The 15,433-nt window shown below is 52.3% G+C and overlaps 51 non-coding genes across 51 annotated transcripts; 30 read left to right on the plus strand and 21 right to left on the minus strand.

The window, feature by feature from the left end:
• Positions 1–330: 330 nt before the first annotated feature.
• Positions 331–401, plus strand: trnam-cau. Its single transcript has one exon. It is a non-coding gene; the product is annotated as a tRNA-Met (tRNA).
• Positions 402–868: 467 nt separating this feature from the next.
• Positions 869–955, minus strand: trnay-gua. The gene is given in 2 exon segments: positions 869–904; positions 919–955. It is a non-coding gene; the product is annotated as a tRNA-Tyr (tRNA).
• A 143-nt stretch (positions 956–1,098) lies between these two features.
• Positions 1,099–1,171, plus strand: trnar-acg. The gene has a single exon. It is a non-coding gene; the product is annotated as a tRNA-Arg (tRNA).
• An 84-nt stretch (positions 1,172–1,255) lies between these two features.
• trnam-cau lies at positions 1,256–1,326 on the plus strand. Its single transcript has one exon. It is a non-coding gene; the product is annotated as a tRNA-Met (tRNA).
• Positions 1,327–1,786: 460 nt separating this feature from the next.
• Positions 1,787–1,873, minus strand: trnay-gua. The gene is given in 2 exon segments: positions 1,787–1,822; positions 1,837–1,873. It is a non-coding gene; the product is annotated as a tRNA-Tyr (tRNA).
• A 301-nt stretch (positions 1,874–2,174) lies between these two features.
• On the plus strand, positions 2,175–2,247 carry trnam-cau. Its single transcript has one exon. It is a non-coding gene; the product is annotated as a tRNA-Met (tRNA).
• Positions 2,248–2,371: 124 nt separating this feature from the next.
• Positions 2,372–2,444, minus strand: trnaa-agc. Its single transcript has one exon. It is a non-coding gene; the product is annotated as a tRNA-Ala (tRNA).
• Positions 2,445–2,714: 270 nt separating this feature from the next.
• Positions 2,715–2,801, minus strand: trnay-gua. Its single transcript is given in 2 exon segments — positions 2,715–2,750; positions 2,765–2,801. It is a non-coding gene; the product is annotated as a tRNA-Tyr (tRNA).
• Positions 2,802–2,944: 143 nt separating this feature from the next.
• trnar-acg lies at positions 2,945–3,017 on the plus strand. Its single transcript has one exon. It is a non-coding gene; the product is annotated as a tRNA-Arg (tRNA).
• An 84-nt stretch (positions 3,018–3,101) lies between these two features.
• trnam-cau lies at positions 3,102–3,172 on the plus strand. Its single transcript has one exon. It is a non-coding gene; the product is annotated as a tRNA-Met (tRNA).
• Positions 3,173–3,636: 464 nt separating this feature from the next.
• Positions 3,637–3,723, minus strand: trnay-gua. Its single transcript is given in 2 exon segments — positions 3,637–3,672; positions 3,687–3,723. It is a non-coding gene; the product is annotated as a tRNA-Tyr (tRNA).
• A 145-nt stretch (positions 3,724–3,868) lies between these two features.
• Positions 3,869–3,941, plus strand: trnar-acg. The gene has a single exon. It is a non-coding gene; the product is annotated as a tRNA-Arg (tRNA).
• An 84-nt stretch (positions 3,942–4,025) lies between these two features.
• On the plus strand, positions 4,026–4,096 carry trnam-cau. The gene has a single exon. It is a non-coding gene; the product is annotated as a tRNA-Met (tRNA).
• A 464-nt stretch (positions 4,097–4,560) lies between these two features.
• trnay-gua lies at positions 4,561–4,647 on the minus strand. Its single transcript is given in 2 exon segments — positions 4,561–4,596; positions 4,611–4,647. It is a non-coding gene; the product is annotated as a tRNA-Tyr (tRNA).
• A 143-nt stretch (positions 4,648–4,790) lies between these two features.
• Positions 4,791–4,863, plus strand: trnar-acg. The gene has a single exon. It is a non-coding gene; the product is annotated as a tRNA-Arg (tRNA).
• Positions 4,864–4,948: 85 nt separating this feature from the next.
• On the plus strand, positions 4,949–5,019 carry trnam-cau. Its single transcript has one exon. It is a non-coding gene; the product is annotated as a tRNA-Met (tRNA).
• A 696-nt stretch (positions 5,020–5,715) lies between these two features.
• trnar-acg lies at positions 5,716–5,788 on the plus strand. Its single transcript has one exon. It is a non-coding gene; the product is annotated as a tRNA-Arg (tRNA).
• An 82-nt stretch (positions 5,789–5,870) lies between these two features.
• trnam-cau lies at positions 5,871–5,941 on the plus strand. Its single transcript has one exon. It is a non-coding gene; the product is annotated as a tRNA-Met (tRNA).
• Positions 5,942–6,065: 124 nt separating this feature from the next.
• Positions 6,066–6,138, minus strand: trnaa-agc. Its single transcript has one exon. It is a non-coding gene; the product is annotated as a tRNA-Ala (tRNA).
• Positions 6,139–6,407: 269 nt separating this feature from the next.
• trnay-gua lies at positions 6,408–6,494 on the minus strand. Its single transcript is given in 2 exon segments — positions 6,408–6,443; positions 6,458–6,494. It is a non-coding gene; the product is annotated as a tRNA-Tyr (tRNA).
• A 145-nt stretch (positions 6,495–6,639) lies between these two features.
• trnar-acg lies at positions 6,640–6,712 on the plus strand. Its single transcript has one exon. It is a non-coding gene; the product is annotated as a tRNA-Arg (tRNA).
• Positions 6,713–6,797: 85 nt separating this feature from the next.
• Positions 6,798–6,870, plus strand: trnam-cau. The gene has a single exon. It is a non-coding gene; the product is annotated as a tRNA-Met (tRNA).
• A 124-nt stretch (positions 6,871–6,994) lies between these two features.
• Positions 6,995–7,067, minus strand: trnaa-agc. Its single transcript has one exon. It is a non-coding gene; the product is annotated as a tRNA-Ala (tRNA).
• Positions 7,068–7,334: 267 nt separating this feature from the next.
• Positions 7,335–7,421, minus strand: trnay-gua. The gene is given in 2 exon segments: positions 7,335–7,370; positions 7,385–7,421. It is a non-coding gene; the product is annotated as a tRNA-Tyr (tRNA).
• A 145-nt stretch (positions 7,422–7,566) lies between these two features.
• Positions 7,567–7,639, plus strand: trnar-acg. Its single transcript has one exon. It is a non-coding gene; the product is annotated as a tRNA-Arg (tRNA).
• An 86-nt stretch (positions 7,640–7,725) lies between these two features.
• On the plus strand, positions 7,726–7,798 carry trnam-cau. Its single transcript has one exon. It is a non-coding gene; the product is annotated as a tRNA-Met (tRNA).
• Positions 7,799–8,261: 463 nt separating this feature from the next.
• trnay-gua lies at positions 8,262–8,348 on the minus strand. Its single transcript is given in 2 exon segments — positions 8,262–8,297; positions 8,312–8,348. It is a non-coding gene; the product is annotated as a tRNA-Tyr (tRNA).
• A 145-nt stretch (positions 8,349–8,493) lies between these two features.
• On the plus strand, positions 8,494–8,566 carry trnar-acg. Its single transcript has one exon. It is a non-coding gene; the product is annotated as a tRNA-Arg (tRNA).
• Positions 8,567–8,649: 83 nt separating this feature from the next.
• trnam-cau lies at positions 8,650–8,720 on the plus strand. Its single transcript has one exon. It is a non-coding gene; the product is annotated as a tRNA-Met (tRNA).
• A 467-nt stretch (positions 8,721–9,187) lies between these two features.
• Positions 9,188–9,274, minus strand: trnay-gua. The gene is given in 2 exon segments: positions 9,188–9,223; positions 9,238–9,274. It is a non-coding gene; the product is annotated as a tRNA-Tyr (tRNA).
• Positions 9,275–9,572: 298 nt separating this feature from the next.
• Positions 9,573–9,643, plus strand: trnam-cau. Its single transcript has one exon. It is a non-coding gene; the product is annotated as a tRNA-Met (tRNA).
• A 460-nt stretch (positions 9,644–10,103) lies between these two features.
• Positions 10,104–10,190, minus strand: trnay-gua. Its single transcript is given in 2 exon segments — positions 10,104–10,139; positions 10,154–10,190. It is a non-coding gene; the product is annotated as a tRNA-Tyr (tRNA).
• A 296-nt stretch (positions 10,191–10,486) lies between these two features.
• Positions 10,487–10,557, plus strand: trnam-cau. The gene has a single exon. It is a non-coding gene; the product is annotated as a tRNA-Met (tRNA).
• A 464-nt stretch (positions 10,558–11,021) lies between these two features.
• trnay-gua lies at positions 11,022–11,108 on the minus strand. Its single transcript is given in 2 exon segments — positions 11,022–11,057; positions 11,072–11,108. It is a non-coding gene; the product is annotated as a tRNA-Tyr (tRNA).
• Positions 11,109–11,253: 145 nt separating this feature from the next.
• trnar-acg lies at positions 11,254–11,326 on the plus strand. The gene has a single exon. It is a non-coding gene; the product is annotated as a tRNA-Arg (tRNA).
• An 85-nt stretch (positions 11,327–11,411) lies between these two features.
• On the plus strand, positions 11,412–11,484 carry trnam-cau. The gene has a single exon. It is a non-coding gene; the product is annotated as a tRNA-Met (tRNA).
• A 124-nt stretch (positions 11,485–11,608) lies between these two features.
• trnaa-agc lies at positions 11,609–11,681 on the minus strand. Its single transcript has one exon. It is a non-coding gene; the product is annotated as a tRNA-Ala (tRNA).
• A 264-nt stretch (positions 11,682–11,945) lies between these two features.
• On the minus strand, positions 11,946–12,032 carry trnay-gua. Its single transcript is given in 2 exon segments — positions 11,946–11,981; positions 11,996–12,032. It is a non-coding gene; the product is annotated as a tRNA-Tyr (tRNA).
• A 143-nt stretch (positions 12,033–12,175) lies between these two features.
• trnar-acg lies at positions 12,176–12,248 on the plus strand. The gene has a single exon. It is a non-coding gene; the product is annotated as a tRNA-Arg (tRNA).
• An 88-nt stretch (positions 12,249–12,336) lies between these two features.
• trnam-cau lies at positions 12,337–12,409 on the plus strand. Its single transcript has one exon. It is a non-coding gene; the product is annotated as a tRNA-Met (tRNA).
• A 124-nt stretch (positions 12,410–12,533) lies between these two features.
• trnaa-agc lies at positions 12,534–12,606 on the minus strand. Its single transcript has one exon. It is a non-coding gene; the product is annotated as a tRNA-Ala (tRNA).
• A 271-nt stretch (positions 12,607–12,877) lies between these two features.
• Positions 12,878–12,964, minus strand: trnay-gua. The gene is given in 2 exon segments: positions 12,878–12,913; positions 12,928–12,964. It is a non-coding gene; the product is annotated as a tRNA-Tyr (tRNA).
• Positions 12,965–13,109: 145 nt separating this feature from the next.
• trnar-acg lies at positions 13,110–13,182 on the plus strand. Its single transcript has one exon. It is a non-coding gene; the product is annotated as a tRNA-Arg (tRNA).
• Positions 13,183–13,268: 86 nt separating this feature from the next.
• Positions 13,269–13,339, plus strand: trnam-cau. Its single transcript has one exon. It is a non-coding gene; the product is annotated as a tRNA-Met (tRNA).
• Positions 13,340–13,463: 124 nt separating this feature from the next.
• trnaa-agc lies at positions 13,464–13,536 on the minus strand. The gene has a single exon. It is a non-coding gene; the product is annotated as a tRNA-Ala (tRNA).
• Positions 13,537–13,806: 270 nt separating this feature from the next.
• Positions 13,807–13,893, minus strand: trnay-gua. The gene is given in 2 exon segments: positions 13,807–13,842; positions 13,857–13,893. It is a non-coding gene; the product is annotated as a tRNA-Tyr (tRNA).
• A 145-nt stretch (positions 13,894–14,038) lies between these two features.
• trnar-acg lies at positions 14,039–14,111 on the plus strand. The gene has a single exon. It is a non-coding gene; the product is annotated as a tRNA-Arg (tRNA).
• An 81-nt stretch (positions 14,112–14,192) lies between these two features.
• Positions 14,193–14,263, plus strand: trnam-cau. The gene has a single exon. It is a non-coding gene; the product is annotated as a tRNA-Met (tRNA).
• A 465-nt stretch (positions 14,264–14,728) lies between these two features.
• Positions 14,729–14,815, minus strand: trnay-gua. Its single transcript is given in 2 exon segments — positions 14,729–14,764; positions 14,779–14,815. It is a non-coding gene; the product is annotated as a tRNA-Tyr (tRNA).
• Positions 14,816–14,960: 145 nt separating this feature from the next.
• Positions 14,961–15,033, plus strand: trnar-acg. Its single transcript has one exon. It is a non-coding gene; the product is annotated as a tRNA-Arg (tRNA).
• An 86-nt stretch (positions 15,034–15,119) lies between these two features.
• trnam-cau lies at positions 15,120–15,192 on the plus strand. Its single transcript has one exon. It is a non-coding gene; the product is annotated as a tRNA-Met (tRNA).
• The last annotated feature ends 241 nt before the right edge of the window (positions 15,193–15,433 follow it).

Here is a 15,433-nt window from a genome sequence, read left to right on the forward strand (position 1 = left end):
CCCTCCGCTCTACCAGCTGAGCTATCGAAGGAAAGCTGAGAGTGCAAATTCAACAACTCCAAACAAAGGCTCGTATGTTGCTCTGACAGCGCCATCCACCGCCTACCCTGATACAATGGCCACAGGCCATTGCACAGACACCCTCTGCGCTACTCTACGGACAGCGCACAAAGCCTGGGCGGGGGCGCAATGGATACCGCGTCTGACTACGGATCAGAAGATTGTAGGTTCGACTCCTACCCGGCTCGCTTGCATCTGTGCCTTTGACGCCGTGTCCCACTGCCTCCCCATTTGTTGCCTTCAGGGATACCTGGGGAGGACTACGGTAGTGCCTTCTTAGCGCAGTAGGTAGCGTCAGTCTCATAATCTGAAGGTCCTGAGTTCGATCCTCAGAGAGGGCAAACTTCTGCTTTTTAGAGCTGCTCATCTCTGAGACCCTTGCTGTGGTCTCTTAAATGCACGCTAGCGCCTCCTTTCTGAGCGTCTGACTTGAGCTAGATGTGAGGAAACGAGTAAAAGCCTCCCTGGAGAATGCGGGCATCGATCCCGCTACCTCTTGCATGCTAAGCAAGCTCTACCATTTGAGCTAATTCCCCAACCACATTGAAGATTTCTTGCCTTTTCTCCCTGATATACTTGAGATGTCCTGGTTTCCGGAGGGGGGGGTGTTAGAGGGAGAAAGAACCCCATGGCAAAATACATTTGATATGTGGTGGGGGATGGGGCCTTAGCGGGGGAAATTGGCTTTGGGGGCCCCAGAACAAGTAGTAAGGGAACAGAGTGTGGTTAGGTTAAGGGCCGTAACTTTTCCAGGGAGCTTCACAGAACCTGAGCAGAGATGGTTTAGAGCACAAAAGCACGCCTGACCTCCTTCGAGCCGGAATTGAACCAGCGACCTAAGGATAGCTAAGGTAACCACTACAGTCCTCCGCTCTACCAGCTGAGCTATCGAAGGAAAGCTGAGAGTGCAAATTCAACAACTCCAAACAAAGGCTCGTATGTTGCTCTGACAGCCATCCACCGCCTACCCTGATACAATGGCCACAGGCCATTGCACAGACACCCTCGTCGCTACTCTACGGACAGCGCACAAAGCCTGGGCCGGTGGCGCAATGGATAACGCGTCTGACTACGGATCAGAAGATTGTAGGTTCGACTCCTACCCGGCTCGCTTGCGCATCTGTGCCTTTGACGCCGTGTCCCACTGCCTCCCCATTTGTTGCCTTCAGGGATACCTGGGGAGGACTACGGTAGTGCCTTCTTAGCGCAGTAGGTAGCGTCAGTCTCATAATCTGAAGGTCCTGAGTTCGATCCTCAGAGAGGGCAAACTTCTGCTTTTTAGAGCTGCTCATCTCTGAGACCCTTGCTGTGGTCTCTTAAATGCACGCTAGCGCCTCCTTTCTGAGCGTCTGACTTGAGCTAGATGTGAGGAAACGAGTAAAAGCCTCCCTGGAGAATGCGGGCATCGATCCCGCTACCTCTTGCATGCTAAGCAAGCTCTACCATTTGAGCTAATTCCCCAACCACATTGAAGATTTCTTGCCTTTTCTCCCTGATATACTTGAGATGTCCTGGTTTCGGGGGTGTTAGAGGGAGAAAGAACCCCATGGCAAAATACATTTGATATGTGGTGGGGGATGGGGCCTTAGCGGGGGAAATTGGCTTTGGGGGCCCCAGAACAAGTAGTAAGGGAACAGAGTGTGGTTAGGTTAAGGGCCGTAACTTTTCCAGGGAGCTTCACAGAACCTGAGCAGAGATGGTTTAGAGCACAAAAGCACGCCTGACCTCCTTCGAGCCAGAATTGAACCAGCGACCTAAGGATAGCTAAGGTAACCACTACAGTCCTCCGCTCTACCAGCTGAGCTATCGAAGGAAAGCTGAGAGTGCAAATTCAACAACTCCAAACAAAGGCTCGTATGTTGCTCTGACAGCCATCCACCGCCTACCCTGATACAATGGCCACAGGCCATTGCACAGACACCCTCTGCGCTACTCTACGGACAACGCAAAGCCTGGGCGGTGGCGCAATGGATAACGCGTCTGACTACGGATCAGAAGATTGTAGGTTCGACTCCTACCCGGCTCGCTTGCGCATCTGTGCCTTTTGACGCTTCGTGTCCCACTGCCTCCCCATTTGTTGCCTTCAGGGATACCTGGGGGAGGACTACGGTAGTGCCTTCTTAGCGCAGTAGGTAGCGCGTCAGTCTCATAATCTGAAGGTCCTGAGTTCGATCCTCAGAGAGGGCAAACTTCTGCTTTTTAGAGCTGCTCATCTCTGAGACCCTTGCTGTGGTCTCTTAAATGCACGCTAGCGCCTCCTTTCTGAGCGTCTGACTTGAGCTAGATGTGAGGAAACGAGTAAAAGCCTCCCTGGAGAATGCGGGCATCGATCCCGCTACCTCTTGCATGCTAAGCAAGCGCTCTACCATTTGAGCTAATTCCCCAACCACATTGAAGATTTCTTGCCTTTTCTCCCTGATATACTTGAGATGTCCTGGTTTCCGGAGGGGGGGGTGTTAGAGGGAGAAAGAACCCCATGGCAAAATACATTTGATATGTGGTGGGGGATGGGGCCTTAGCGGGGAAATTGGCTTTGGGGCCCCAGAACAAGTAGTAAGGGAACAGAGTGTGGTTAGGTTAAGGGCCGTAACTTTTCCAGGGAGCTTCACAGAACCTGAGCAGAGATGGTTTAGAGCACAAAAGCACGCCTGACCTCCTTCGAGCCGGAATTGAACCAGCGACCTAAGGATAGCTAAGGTAACCACTACAGTCCTCCGCTCTACCAGCTGAGCTATCGAAGGAAAGCTGAGAGTGCAAATTCAACAACTCCAAACAAAGGCTCGTATGTTGCTCTGACAGCCATCCACCGCCTACCCTGATACAATGGCCACAGGCCATTGCACAGACACCCTCTGCGCTACTCTACGGACAGCGCACAAAGCCTGGGCCGGTGGCGCAATGGATAACGCGTCTGACTACGGATCAGAAGATTGTAGGTTCGACTCCTACCCGGCTCGCTTGCACCTGTGCCTTTGACGCTTCGTGTCCCACTGCCTCCCCATTTGTTGCCTTCAGGGATACCTGGGGAGGACTACGGTAGTGCCTTCTTAGCGCAGTAGGTAGCGTCAGTCTCATAATCTGAAGGTCCTGAGTTCGATCCTCAGAGAGGGCAAACTTCTGCTTTTTAGAGCTGCTCATCTCTGAGACCCTTGCTGTGGTCTCTTAAATGCACGCTAGCGCCTCCTTTCTGAGCGTCTGACTTGAGCTAGATGTGAGGAAACGAGTAAAAGCCTCCCTGGAGAATGCGGGCATCGATCCCGCTACCTCTTGCATGCTAAGCAAGCGCTACCATTTGAGCTAATTCCCCAACCACATTGAAGATTTCTTGCCTTTTCTCCCTGATATACTTGAGATGTCCTGGTTTCGGGGGTGTTAGAGGGAGAAAGAACCCCATGGCAAAATACATTTGATATGTGGTGGGGGGGGGATGGGGCCTTAGCGGGGGAAATTGGCTTTGGGGGCCCCAGAACAAGTAGTAAGGGAACAGAGTGTGGTTAGGTTAAGGGCCGTAACTTTTCCAGGGAGCTTCACAGAACCTGAGCAGAGATGGTTTAGAGCACAAAAGCACGCCTGACCTCCTTCGAGCCGGAATTGAACCAGCGACCTAAGGATAGCTAAGGTAACCACTACAGTCCTCCGCTCTACCAGCTGAGCTATCGAAGGAAAGCTGAGAGTGCAAATTCAACAACTCCAAACAAAGGCTCGTATGTTGCTCTGACAGCGCCATCCACCGCCTACCCTGATACAATGGCCACAGGCCATTGCACAGACACCCTCTGCGCTACTCTACGGACAGCGCACAAAGCCTGGGCCGGTGGCGCAATGGATAACGCGTCTGACTACGGATCAGAAGATTGTAGGTTCGACTCCTACCCGGCTCGCTTGCGCATCTGTGCCTTTGACGCCGTGTCCCACTGCCTCCCCATTTGTTGCCTTCAGGGATACCTGGGGAGGACTACGGTAGTGCCTTCTTAGCGCAGTAGGTAGCGTCAGTCTCATAATCTGAAGGTCCTGAGTTCGATCCTCAGAGAGGGCAAACTTCTGCTTTTTAGAGCTGCTCATCTCTGAGACCCTTGCTGTGGTCTCTTAAATGCACGCTAGCGCCTCCTTTCTGAGCGTCTGACTTGAGCTAGATGTGAGGAAACGAGTAAAAGCCTCCCTGGAGAATGCGGGCATCGATCCCGCTACCTCTTGCATGCTAAGCAAGCTCTACCATTTGAGCTAATTCCCCAACCACATTGAAGATTTCTTGCCTTTTCTCCCTGATATACTTGAGATGTCCTGGTTTCCGGGGGGGGGGTGTTAGAGGGAGAAAGAACCCCATGGCAAAATACATTTGATATGTGGTGGGGGATGGGGCCTTAGCGGGGGAAATTGGCTTTGGGGCCCCAGAACAAGTAGTAAGGGAACAGAGTGTGGTTAGGTTAAGGGCGTAACTTTTCCAGGGAGCTTCACAGAACCTGAGCAGAGATGGTTTAGAGCACAAAAGCACGCCTGACCTCCTTCGAGCCGGAATTGAACCAGCGACCTAAGGATAGCTAAGGTAACCACTACAGTCCTCCGCTCTACCAGCTGAGCTATCGAAGGAAAGCTGAGAGTGCAAATTCAACAACTCCAAACAAAGGCTCGTATGTTGCTCTGACAGCCATCCACCGCCTACCCTGATACAATGGCCACAGGCCATTGCACAGACACCCTCTGCGCTACTCTACGGACAGCGCACAAAGCCTGGGCCGGTGGCGCAATGGATAACGCGTCTGACTACGGATCAGAAGATTGTAGGTTCGACTCCTACCCGGCTCGCTTAGCATCTGTGCCTTGACGCGCCGTGTCCCACTGCCTCCCCATTTGTTGCCTTCAGGGATACCTAGGGGAGGACTACGGTAGTGCCTTCTTAGCGCAGTAGGTAGCGTCAGTCTCATAATCTGAAGGTCCTGAGTTCGATCCTCAGAGAGGGCAAACTTCTGCTTTTTAGAGCTGCTCATCTCTGAGACCCTTGCTGTGGTCTCTTAAATGCACGCTAGCGCCTCCTTTCTGAGCGTCTGACTTGAGCTAGATGTGAGGAAACGAGTAAAAGCCTCCCTGGAGAATGCGGGCATCGATCCCGCTACCTCTTGCATGCTAAGCAAGCTCTACCATTTGAGCTAATTCCCCAACCACATTGAAGATTTCTTGCCTTTTCTCCCTGATATACTTGAGATGTCCTGGTTTCCGGAGGGGGGGGTGTTAGAGGGAGAAAGAACCCCATGGCAAAATACATTTGATATGTGGTGGGGGATGGGGCCTTAGCGGGGAAATTGGCTTTGGGGCCCCAGAACAAGTAGTAAGGGAACAGAGTGTGGTTAGGTTAAGGGCCGTAACTTTTCCAGGGAGCTTCACAGAACCTGAGCAGAGATGGTTTAGAGCACAAAAGCACGCCTGACCTCCTTCGAGAGGAATTGAACCAGCGACCTAAGGATAGCTAAGGTAACCACTACAGTCCTCCGCTCTACCAGCTGAGCTATCGAAGGAAAGCTGAGAGTGCAAATTCAACAACTCCAAACAAAGGCTCGTATGTTGCTCTGACAGCGCCATCCACCGCCTACCCTGATACAATGGCCACAGGCCATTGCACAGACACCCTCTGCGCTACTCTACGGACAGCGCACAAAGCCTGGGCCGGTGGCGCAATGGATAACGCGTCTGACTACGGATCAGAAGATTGTAGGTTCGACTCCTACCCGGCTCGCTTGCATCTGTGCCTTTGACGCCGTGTCCCACTGCCTCCCCATTTGTTGCCTTCAGGGATACCTGGGGAGGACTACGGTAGTGCCTTCTTAGCGCAGTAGGTAGCGTCAGTCTCATAATCTGAAGGTCCTGAGTTCGATCCTCAGAGAGGGCAAACTTCTGCTTTTTACAGCTGCTCATCTCTGAGACCCTTGCTGTGGTCTCTTAAATGCACGCTAGCGCCTCCTTTCTGAGCGTCTGACTTGAGCTAGATGTGAGGAAACGAGTAAAAGCCTCCCTGGAGAATGCGGGCATCGATCCCGCTACCTCTTGCATGCTAAGCAAGCGCTCTACCATTTGAGCTAATTCCCCAACCACATTGAAGATTTCTTGCCTTTTCTCCCTGATATACTTGAGATGTCCTGGTTTCCGGGGGGGGGGGTGTTAGAGGGAGAAAGAACCCCATGGCAAAATACATTTGATATGTGGTGGGGGATGGGGCCTTAGCGGGAAATTGGCTTTGGGGCCCCAGAACAAGTAGTAAGGGAACAGAGTGTGGTTAGGTTAAGGGCCGTAACTTTTCCAGGGAGCTTCACAGAACCTGAGCAGAGATGGTTTAGAGCACAAAAGCACACCTGACCTCCTTCGAGCCGGAATTGAACCAGCGACCTAAGGATAGCTAAGGTAACCACTACAGTCCTCCGCTCTACCAGCTGAGCTATCGAAGGAAAGCTGAGAGTGCAAATTCAACAACTCCAAACAAAGGCTCGTATGTTGCTCTGACAGCGCCATCCACCGCCTACCCTGATACAATGGCCACAGGCCATTGCACAGACACCCTCTGCGCTACTCTACGGACAGCGCACAAAGCCTGGGCCGGTGGCGCAATGGATAACGCGTCTGACTACGGATCAGAAGATTGTAGGTTCGACTCCTACCCGGCTCGCTTGCATCTGTGCCTTTGACGCTTCGTGTCCCACTGCCTCCCCATTTGTTGCCTTCAGGGATACCTAGGGGAGGACTACGGTAGTGCCTTCTTAGCGCAGTAGGTAGCGCGTCAGTCTCATAATCTGAAGGTCCTGAGTTCGATCCTCAGAGAGGGCAAACTTCTGCTTTTTAGAGCTGCTCATCTCTGAGACCCTTGCTGTGGTCTCTTAAATGCACGCTAGCGCCTCCTTTCTGAGCGTCTGACTTGAGCTAGATGTGAGGAAACGAGTAAAAGCCTCCCTGGAGAATGCGGGCATCGATCCCGCTACCTCTTGCATGCTAAGCAAGCGCTCTACCATTTGAGCTAATTCCCCAACCACATTGAAGATTTCTTGCCTTTTCTCCCTGATATACTTGAGATGTCCTGGTTCTTCGGGGGTGTTAGAGGGAAGAAAGAACCCCATGGCAAAATACATTTGATATGTGGTGGGGGATGGGGCCTTAGCGGGGAAATTGGCTTTGCGGGCCCCAGAACAAGTAGTAAGGGAACAGAGTGTGGTTAGGTTAAGGGCCGTAACTTTTCCAGGGAGCTTCACAGAACCTGAGCAGAGATGGTTTAGAGCACAAAAGCACGCCTGACCTCCTTCGAGCCGGAATTGAACCAGCGACCTAAGGATAGCTAAGGTAACCACTACAGTCCTCCGCTCTACCAGCTGAGCTATCGAAGGAAAGCTGAGAGTGCAAATTCAACAACTCCAAACAAAGGCTCGTATGTTGCTCTGACAGCGCCATCCACCGCCTACCCTGATACAATGGCCACAGGCCATTGCACAGACACCCTCTGCGCTACTCTACGGACAGCGCACAAAGCCTGGGCCGGTGGCGCAATGGATAACGCGTCTGACTACGGATCAGAAGATTGTAGGTTCGACTCCTACCCGGCTCGCTTGCATCTGTGCCTTTTGACGCTTCGTGTCCCACTGCCTCCCCATTTGTTGCCTTCAGGGATACCTGGGGGAGGACTACGGTAGTGCCTTCTTAGCGCAGTAGGTAGCGCGTCAGTCTCATAATCTGAAGGTCCTGAGTTCGATCCTCAGAGAGGGCAAACTTCTGCTTTTTAGAGCTGCTCATCTCTGAGACCCTTGCTGTGGTCTCTTAAATGCACGCTAGCGCCTCCTTTCTGAGCGTCTGACTTGAGCTAGATGTGAGGAAACGAGTAAAAGCCTCCCTGGAGAATGCGGGCATCGATCCCGCTACCTCTTGCATGCTAAGCAAGCTCTACCATTTGAGCTAATTCCCCAACCACATTGAAGACTTCTTGCCTTTTCTCCCTGATATACTTGAGATGTCCTGGTTTCCGGGGGGGGGGTGTTAGAGGGAGAAAGAACCCCATGGCAAAATACATTTGATATGTGGTGGGGGAGGGGGCCTTAGCGGGAAATTGGCTTTGGGGCCCCAGAACAAGTAGTAAGGGAACAGAGTGTGGTTAGGTTAAGGGCCGTAACTTTTCCAGGGAGCTTCACAGAACCTGAGCAGAGATGGTTTAGAGCACAAAAGCACACCTGACCTCCTTCGAGCCGGAATTGAACCAGCGACCTAAGGATAGCTAAGGTAACCACTACAGTCCTCCGCTCTACCAGCTGAGCTATCGAAGGAAAGCTGAGAGTGCAAATTCAACAACTCCAAACAAAGGCTCGTATGTTGCTCTGACAGCGCCATCCACCGCCTACCCTGATACAATGGCCACAGGCCATTGCACAGACACCCTCTGCGCTACTCTACGGACAGCGCACAAAGCCTGGGCCGGTGGCGCAATGGATAACGCGTCTGACTACGGATCAGAAGATTGTAGGTTCGACTCCTACCCGGCTCGCTGCGCATCTGTGCCTTTGACGCCGTGTCCCACTGCCTCCCCATTTGTTGCCTTCAGGGATACCTGGGGAGGACTACGGTAGTGCCTTCTTAGCGCAGTAGGTAGCGTCAGTCTCATAATCTGAAGGTCCTGAGTTCGATCCTCAGAGAGGGCAAACTTCTGCTTTTTAGAGCTGCTCATCTCTGAGACCCTTGCTGTGGTCTCTTAAATGCACGCTAGCGCCTCCTTTCTGAGCGTCTGACTTGAGCTAGATGTGAGGAAACGAGTAAAAGCCTCCCTGGAGAATGCGGGCATCGATCCCGCTACCTCTTGCATGCTAAGCAAGCTCTACCATTTGAGCTAATTCCCCAACCACATTGAAGATTTCTTGCCTTTTCTCCCTGATATACTTGAGATGTCCTGGTTTCCGGGGGGGGGGGGTGTTAGAGGGAGAAAGAACCCCATGGCAAAATACATTTGATATGTGGTGGGGGATGGGGCCTTAGCGGGGGAAATTGGCTTTGGGGCCCCAGAACAAGTAGTAAGGGAACAGAGTGTGGTTAGGTTAAGGGCCGTAACTTTTCCAGGGAGCTTCACAGAACCTGAGCAGAGATGGTTTAGAGCACAAAAGCACGCCTGACCTCCTTCGAGCCGGAATTGAACCAGCGACCTAAGGATAGCTAAGGTAACCACTACAGTCCTCCGCTCTACCAGCTGAGCTATCGAAGGAAAGCTGAGAGTGCAAATTCAACAACTCCAAACAAAGGCTCGTATGTTGCTCTGACAGCGCCATCCACCGCCTACCCTGATACAATGGCCACAGGCCATTGCACAGACACCCTCTGCGCTACTCTACGGACAGCGACAAAGCCTGGGCGGTGGCGCAATGGATAACGCGTCTGACTACGGATCAGAAGATTGTAGGTTCGACTCCTACCCGGCTCGCTTGCATCTGTGCCTTTGACGCCGTGTCCCACTGCCTCCCCATTTGTTGCCTTCAGGGATACCTGGGGAGGACTACGGTAGTGCCTTCTTAGCGCAGTAGGTAGCGTCAGTCTCATAATCTGAAGGTCCTGAGTTCGATCCTCAGAGAGGGCAAACTTCTGCTTTTTAGAGCTGCTCATCTCTGAGACCCTTGCTGTGGTCTCTTAAATGCACGCTAGCGCCTCCTTTCTGAGCGTCTGACTTGAGCTAGATGTGAGGAAACGAGTAAAAGCCTCCCTGGAGAATGCGGGCATCGATCCCGCTACCTCTTGCATGCTAAGCAAGCTCTACCATTTGAGCTAATTCCCCAACCACATTGAAGATTTCTTGCCTTTTCTCCCTGATATACTTGAGATGTCCTGGTTTCCGGGGGGTGTTAGAGGGAGAAAGAACCCCATGGCAAAATACATTTGATATGTGGTGGGGGATGGGGCCTTAGCGGGGAAATTGGCTTTGGGGCCCCAGAACAAGTAGTAAGGGAACAGAGTGTGGTTAGGTTAAGGGCCGTAACTTTTCCAGGGAGCTTCACAGAACCTGAGCAGAGATGGTTTAGAGCACAAAAGCACACCTGACCTCCTTCGAGCCGGAATTGAACCAGCGACCTAAGGATAGCTAAGGTAACCACTACAGTCCTCCGCTCTACCAGCTGAGCTATCGAAGGAAAGCTGAGAGTGCAAATTCAACAACTCCAAACAAAGGCTCGTATGTTGCTCTGACAGCCATCCACCGCCTACCCTGATACAATGGCCACAGGCCATTGCACAGACACCCTCTGCGCTACTCTACGGACAGCGACAAAGCCTGGGCGGTGGCGCAATGGATAACGCGTCTGACTACGGATCAGAAGATTGTAGGTTCGACTCCTACCCGGCTCGCTTGCATCTGTGCCTTTGACGCCGTGTCCCACTGCCTCCCCATTTGTTGCCTTCAGGGATACCTGGGGAGGACTACGGTAGTGCCTTCTTAGCGCAGTAGGTAGCGTCAGTCTCATAATCTGAAGGTCCTGAGTTCGATCCTCAGAGAGGGCAAACTTCTGCTTTTTAGAGCTGCTCATCTCTGAGACCCTTGCTGTGGTCTCTTAAATGCACGCTAGCGCCTCCTTTCTGAGCGTCTGACTTGAGCTAGATGTGAGGAAACGAGTAAAAGCCTCCCTGGAGAATGCGGGCATCGATCCCGCTACCTCTTGCATGCTAAGCAAGCTCTACCATTTGAGCTAATTCCCCAACCACATTGAAGATTTCTTGCCTTTTCTCCCTGATATACTTGAGATGTCCTGGTTTCCGGAGGGGGGGGTGTTAGAGGGAGAAAGAACCCCATGGCAAAATACATTTGATATGTGGTGGGGGATGGGGCCTTAGCGGGGAAATTGGCTTTGGGGCCCCAGAACAAGTAGTAAGGGAACAGAGTGTGGTTAGGTTAAGGGCGTAACTTTTCCAGGGAGCTTCACAGAACCTGAGCAGAGATGGTTTAGAGCACAAAAGCACGCCTGACCTCCTTCGAGCCGGAATTGAACCAGCGACCTAAGGATAGCTAAGGTAACCACTACAGTCCTCCGCTCTACCAGCTGAGCTATCGAAGGAAAGCTGAGAGTGCAAATTCAACAACTCCAAACAAAGGCTCGTATGTTGCTCTGACAGCGCCATCCACCGCCTACCCTGATACAATGGCCACAGGCCATTGCACAGACACCCTCTGCGCTACTCTACGGACAGCGCACAAAGCCTGGGCCGGTGGCGCAATGGATAACGCGTCTGACTACGGATCAGAAGATTGTAGGTTCGACTCCTACCCGGCTCGCTTGCATCTGTGCCTTTGACGCTTCGTGTCCCACTGCCTCCCCATTTGTTGCCTTCAGGGATACCTGGGGGAGGACTACGGTAGTGCCTTCTTAGCGCAGTAGGTAGCGCGTCAGTCTCATAATCTGAAGGTCCTGAGTTCGATCCTCAGAGAGGGCAAACTTCTGCTTTTTAGAGCTGCTCATCTCTGAGACCCTTGCTGTGGTCTCTTAAATGCACGCTAGCGCCTCCTTTCTGAGCGTCTGACTTGAGCTAGATGTGAGGAAACGAGTAAAAGCCTCCCTGGAGAATGCGGGCATCGATCCCGCTACCTCTTGCATGCTAAGCAAGCGCTCTACCATTTGAGCTAATTCCCCAACCACATTGAAGATTTCTTGCCTTTTCTCCCTGATATACTTGAGATGTCCTGGTTTCGGGGGTGTTAGAGGGAGAAAGAACCCCATGGCAAAATACATTTGATATGTGGTGGGGGATGGGGCCTTAGCGGGGAAATTGGCTTTGGGGGCCCCAGAACAAGTAGTAAGGGAACAGAGTGTGGTTAGGTTAAGGGCCGTAACTTTTCCAGGGAGCTTCACAGAACCTGAGCAGAGATGGTTTAGAGCACAAAAGCACACCTGACCTCCTTCGAGCCGGAATTGAACCAGCGACCTAAGGATAGCTAAGGTAACCACTACAGTCCTCCGCTCTACCAGCTGAGCTATCGAAGGAAAGCTGAGAGTGCAAATTCAACAACTCCAAACAAAGGCTCGTATGTTGCTCTGACAGCCATCCACCGCCTACCCTGATACAATGGCCACAGGCCATTGCACAGACACCCTCTGCGCTACTCTACGGACAGCGCACAAAGCCTGGGCCGGTGGCGCAATGGATAACGCGTCTGACTACGGATCAGAAGATTGTAGGTTCGACTCCTACCCGGCTCGCTTGCGCATCTGTGCCTTTTGACGCTTCGTGTCCCACTGCCTCCCCATTTGTTGCCTTCAGGGATACCTGGGGGAGGACTACGGTAGTGCCTTCTTAGCGCAGTAGGTAGCGCGTCAGTCTCATAATCTGAAGGTCCTGAGTTCGATCCTCAGAGAGGGCAAACTTCTGCTTTTTAGAGCTGCTCATCTCTGAGACCCTTGCTGTGGTCTCTTAAATGCACGCTAGCGCCTCCTTTCTGAGCGTCTGACTTGAGCTAGATGTGAGGAAACGAGTAAAAGCCTCCCTGGAGAATGCGGGCATCGATCCCGCTACCTCTTGCATGCTAAGCAAGCGCTCTACCATTTGAGCTAATTCCCCAACCACATTGAAGATTTCTTGCCTTTTCTCCCTGATATACTTGAGATGTCCTGGTTTCCGGAGGGGGGGGTGTTAGAGGGAGAAAGAACCCCATGGCAAAATACATTTGATATGTGGTGGGGGATGGGGCCTTAGCGGGGGAAATTGGCTTTGGAGGCCCCAGAACAAGTAGTAAGGGAACAGAGTGTGGTTAGGTTAAGGGCGTAACTTTTCCAGGGAGCTTCACAGAACCTGAGCAGAGATGGTTTAGAGCACAAAAGCACGCCTGACCTCCTTCGAGCCGGAATTGAACCAGCGACCTAAGGATAGCTAAGGTAACCACTACAGTCCTCCGCTCTACCAGCTGAGCTATCGAAGGAAAGCTGAGAGTGCAAATTCAACAACTCCAAACAAAGGCTCGTATGTTGCTCTGACAGCGCCATCCACCGCCTACCCTGATACAATGGCCACAGGCCATTGCACAGACACCCTCTGCGCTACTCTACGGACAGCGCACAAAGCCTGGGCCGGTGGCGCAATGGATAACGCGTCTGACTACGGATCAGAAGATTGTAGGTTCGACTCCTACCCGGCTCGCTTGCGCATCTGTGCCTTTGACGCTTCGTGTCCCACTGCCTCCCCATTTGTTGCCTTCAGGGATACCTGGGGAGGACTACGGTAGTGCCTTCTTAGCGCAGTAGGTAGCGTCAGTCTCATAATCTGAAGGTCCTGAGTTCGATCCTCAGAGAGGGCAAACTTCTGCTTTTTAGAGCTGCTCATCTCTGAGACCCTTGCTGTGGTCTCTTAAATGCACGCTAGCGCCTCCTTTCTGAGCGTCTGACTTGAGCTAGATGTGAGGAAACGAGTAAAAGCCTCCCTGGAGAATGCGGGCATCGATCCCGCTACCTCTTGCATGCTAAGCAAGCACTCTACCATTTGAGCTAATTCCCCAACCACATTGAAGATTTCTTGCCTTTTCTCCCTGATATACTTGAGATGTCCTGGTTTCGGGGGTGTTAGAGGGAGAAAGAACCCCATGGCAAAATACATTTGATATGTGGTGGGGGGGGGGATGGGGCCTTAGCGGGGGAAATTGGCTTTGGGGGCCCCAGAACAAGTAGTAAGGGAACAGAGTGTGGTTAGGTTAAGGGCCGTAACTTTTCCAGGGAGCTTCACAGAACCTGAGCAGAGATGGTTTAGAGCACAAAAGCACGCCTGACCTCCTTCGAGCCGGAATTGAACCAGCGACCTAAGGATAGCTAAGGTAACCACTACAGTCCTCCGCTCTACCAGCTGAGCTATCGAAGGAAAGCTGAGAGTGCAAATTCAACAACTCCAAACAAAGGCTCGTATGTTGCTCTGACAGCGCCATCCACCGCCTACCCTGATACAATGGCCACAGGCCATTGCACAGACACCCTCTGCGCTACTCTACGGACAGCGCACAAAGCCTGGGCCGGTGGCGCAATGGATAACGCGTCTGACTACGGATCAGAAGATTGTAGGTTCGACTCCTACCCGGCTCGCAGCATCTGTGCCTTTGACGCCGTGTCCCACTGCCTCCCCATTTGTTGCCTTCAGGGATACCTGGGGAGGACTACGGTAGTGCCTTCTTAGCGCAGTAGGTAGCGTCAGTCTCATAATCTGAAGGTCCTGAGTTCGATCCTCAGAGAGGGCAAACTTCTGCTTTAGAGCTGCTCATCTCTGAGACCCTTGCTGTGGTCTCTTAAATGCACGCTAGCGCCTCCTTTCTGAGCGTCTGACTTGAGCTAGATGTGAGGAAACGAGTAAAAGCCTCCCTGGAGAATGCGGGCATCGATCCCGCTACCTCTTGCATGCTAAGCAAGCTCTACCATTTGAGCTAATTCCCCAACCACATTGAAGATTTCTTGCCTTTTCTCCCTGATATACTTGAGATGTCCTGGTTTCCGGGGGGGGGGGGTGTTAGAGGGAGAAAGAACCCCATGGCAAAATACATTTGATATGTGGTGGGGGATGGGGCCTTAGACGGGGAAATTGGCTTTGGGGCCCCAGAACAAGTAGTAAGGGAACAGAGTGTGGTTAGGTTAAGGGCCGTAACTTTTCCAGGGAGCTTCACAGAACCTGAGCAGAGATGGTTTAGAGCACAAAAGCACACCTGACCTCCTTCGAGCCGGAATTGAACCAGCGACCTAAGGATAGCTAAGGTAACCACTACAGTCCTCCGCTCTACCAGCTGAGCTATCGAAGGAAAGCTGAGAGTGCAAATTCAACAACTCCAAACAAAGGCTCGTATGTTGCTCTGACAGCGCCATCCACCGCCTACCCTGATACAATGGCCACAGGCCATTGCACAGACACCCTCTGCGCTACTCTACGGACAGCGCACAAAGCCTGGGCCGGTGGCGCAATGGATAACGCGTCTGACTACGGATCAGAAGATTGTAGGTTCGACTCCTACCCGGCTCGCTTGCTTGCATCTGTGCCTTTGACGCCGTGTCCCACTGCCTCCCCATTTGTTGCCTTCAGGGATACCTGGGGAGGACTACGGTAGTGCCTTCTTAGCGCAGTAGGTAGCGCGTCAGTCTCATAATCTGAAGGTCCTGAGTTCGATCCTCAGAGAGGGCAAACTTCTGCTTTTTACAGCTGCTCATCTCTGAGACCCTTGCTGTGGTCTCTTAAATGCACGCTAGCGCCTCCTTTCTGAGCGTCTGACTTGAGCTAGATGTGAGGAAACGAGTAAAAGCCTCCCTGGAGAATGCGGGCATCGATCCCGCTACCTCTTGCATGCTAAGCAAGCTCTACCATTTGAGCTAATTCCCCAACCACATTGAAGATTTCTTGCCTTTTCTCCCTGATATACTTGAGA

The sequence above is a fragment of the Polypterus senegalus genome, unplaced genomic scaffold, assembly GCF_016835505.1.
Source record: "Polypterus senegalus isolate Bchr_013 unplaced genomic scaffold, ASM1683550v1 scaffold_4828, whole genome shotgun sequence".
NCBI lineage: Eukaryota > Metazoa > Chordata > Cladistia > Polypteriformes > Polypteridae > Polypterus > Polypterus senegalus.